Source organism: Tupaia chinensis, unplaced genomic scaffold (genome assembly GCF_000334495.1).
Source record: "Tupaia chinensis unplaced genomic scaffold, TupChi_1.0 Scaffold000555_1, whole genome shotgun sequence".
In the NCBI taxonomy this organism is placed as follows: Eukaryota; Metazoa; Chordata; class Mammalia; order Scandentia; family Tupaiidae; genus Tupaia; species Tupaia belangeri.
In genome coordinates, this window is record NW_006160067.1 from 548,498 (window position 1) to 551,606 (window position 3,109).

Here is a 3,109-nt window from a genome sequence, read left to right on the forward strand (position 1 = left end):
GGAAAACACATAGGGGTAACATTTTAAAGCTGTGTGTGGGAGGCACTTGCACAAAATATTTTGTCAACAGGATTTGTGTGTACACCTCTCACACACTGCTTGGAAAATTTACCCCAGAATAGAGATTCTCCACTTTTTATTTTTTTCCCTCTTTCTAGCTGCCTAGCCTATGTAATCAAAGTTCACCAACAAAATAGTGATCAGATGTGACAAGATGGATAGGGCCCAACCTCTGCCATGGAGGGACAAAGCCAGGCATTTTCATTTCACTCAACTGCAAAGTCCATCCCTCTCATCTGCTCCTGAGAGCAATCTCCACTGCTGCTTTCTTTCTATGGTTCCCTTCCTGCTCCAGATGACATTCCCCCTCTTTATGGCTAGGAGACATTCACTCTCTCCAAGCACATTTATTAATATTGGTCAAATGATGCTAACATCTTGAACCTTTCCAAGAGAACACATTGGGAGGCAGAGTCCACTGTGAAACACTAAGAGGCATTTCTTTTCTTTTTATTTACTTACAGGTATGTTACCACAACATCCCAAGGAAGGACCATGTGTGTATTTGCCAGGTCATGCTAACATGTGCAAATTAACTAACACAAAACCAATCATATAAGAGTCACAGCTACTTCTGGGCCACAGAACTCCCCACCCTAATCTTCCCAGTAAAGTCTGTCCCAGTTATTTTAGTAAATAAGATATCTATCATGGTCTCCAGAAAAACTGCACCCATAATACACTCAAGGGGGCACGCTGAGTCTTGACCTGCTATAATGGGCTCCACAAAACTGCTGACTGATGAGGCCAGCAAGGGGCACAGTGGTTAAGGCACTAGATTTCTACATAACCAACCACAGTTTGAGTCCTAGACCCAATGGCTTAAAACTCACACTGGGTGTGTGTGCATGCATGCCCAAAACCCCAGGAGGAGAATAGAGGAGAAGGTGTTGAGGCATGACCATTCCCCCCCGGGGGGGTTCACTTTCCCTCACACTGTCTTTCCAGTGAGTGCACTCGTCCTATGACAAAAACCTTAAAAACAAAACAAAAAACTTGCTAACTGCTACCTTAGGTGTCTCCTCTCAACAGAGAGGGTGCAAAATTCCTGCTCAGCAGTGCAAACTTACTTCATCTTTACTAAAAAACTAAACCAACCTTTCACCAAAATGGGGATAATTCAACTTTTATGTCACAGACTTTTTGAGACTTCATGGCAGAGCTGTACCCCCAAATCTCACAAAGTCCTTTTCATGCAACTCCTTTACCTTATACTCTTTTCTAGTCACTCAAAATCTATCTCTCATATAGAAAAGGCACAAACTCAGGCCAGGCCCATCCTGAGATGGATACCAAACTTGAGCTGTGAAATATTGCTTTCTTTGATCAGAAATGAAGACTTTCTGCTGAGACTTCTCCCTCCAGATTAATTTCTAGTGGCCTCTATGCACTAAGTGTCTGAACAGGTCCAAGTGAACAGGATCCAAACATCTGAATATGATTAGGGTCAGAATATTCCTCAATTTAATGAATCTGATGCATGAAGAGTGAAAATGGAACAGAAGAGAGATTGCAGATCACCTCTTTCTACATGCCTCTGAATGCTCAGATTTAACTTCTAGAATTAGGAAGAAATGCACCATCCATCAGATGACTAGAAATCACTGCAGGGTCACAAGAAATATGGGAAAGCAAGAAAATACCTCTCTTCCAAGGGAAAAGAATAACTCCTCTTCATCCTCAGACAGTACAATGAAACTCATGGAAATGTCTGATAAAGAATTTAGAATATTCATAGTGACAAAGCTAACAAAGATGGAAGAGAAGAGAGACAATGAACTACAGGAGAGACAAAAGGAGAAAGAAGTTGACGAGTTCCAGGAGGTGAGGAAATTCTTGCAAGATCTAAAAGAGGAAATACACACTATAAAAAAGAATCAAATGGAGCTATTATAGATGAAGGCTATAATATAGGAAGTCAAAATCTCCCTTGAAAGTATTAAAAGCAGACTAGATCATACAGAAAATTGAATCTCAGATGTAGAAGATTGAATCACTTGCCTAGAAAAATTCACCATGAAGACAGAAAATTGCCCCAAAAACATTTGGAAAATTGGTATCTCAGAATGTGAAGATATTCATAAGGGTGTTGATAGTCTATTCCATGAAATCCTGCAAGAAAACTTTCCAAACCTAGAGAGGCATTCAAAGATCCAGTCCCAAGAAATACAAAGGACCCATAACAGAAGCAACCTAAGAAGATCTTCTCCAAGAAACTTTATAGCCAGTTTGACTGAAACCACAGACAAAGACAAAGACAAGATACTAAAATCGGCAAGAGAGAAACTTCAGGTTACTTATAAAGGTTATCCAATCAGGCTAACCTCTGACCTCTCATCAGAAACAATGTGAGCAAGGAAAGAATGGGAAGATATATTCAAGTGTTAAGTGAAAAATAGTTTCAACCAAGAATACTGTACCCAGCAAGATTATCCTTCGTATGGAAAGAAAAGACAAGAACATTCTCAGATAAACAAAACCTGAATTTACCACCACCAGACCAGATCTCTAAGAAGTTTTCAAGGGAGTGCTATACCAAGAAAATTAAATATAAACACACAGAAATAAGAGTTCAAAAATGAAGAAAATGGCCAACTCAATTGTAGAGACAAGTCTGAAATTGAAATATTATGTCCCAGAATATAATTGGGAAGATTGAACCATAACAGAAGATAGATCAAGTACATGAAACTGAACTGGTGAAACAGAATTTTATGACTTTTGATTAAAATACTGCTGTTTCTTCTAGGCTTTATTTTCCAGTTTTAAGGATTTTTTTTTTTCCTGTCTTGAGTTGCTGATAGGTTCATGTACCTACTACTTGAACAGAATCCTAACCTGTTTCCTGGCTTTAAGTTTTGAGCAAAGTTCCTTAGCATTTCTTTTATTAATTAAAGCTAAAACTGCTTTTCTTGAAATTAAAAAATATATTAAAAATACCTATTTAATGAATGTAGTAAGCTATATAACATCAGCTAGGTGCTACCTTACAGTATATTCATTCAACTCAGAGTTTCACACCTAAAGTCAGACATGTATTCACAGATAT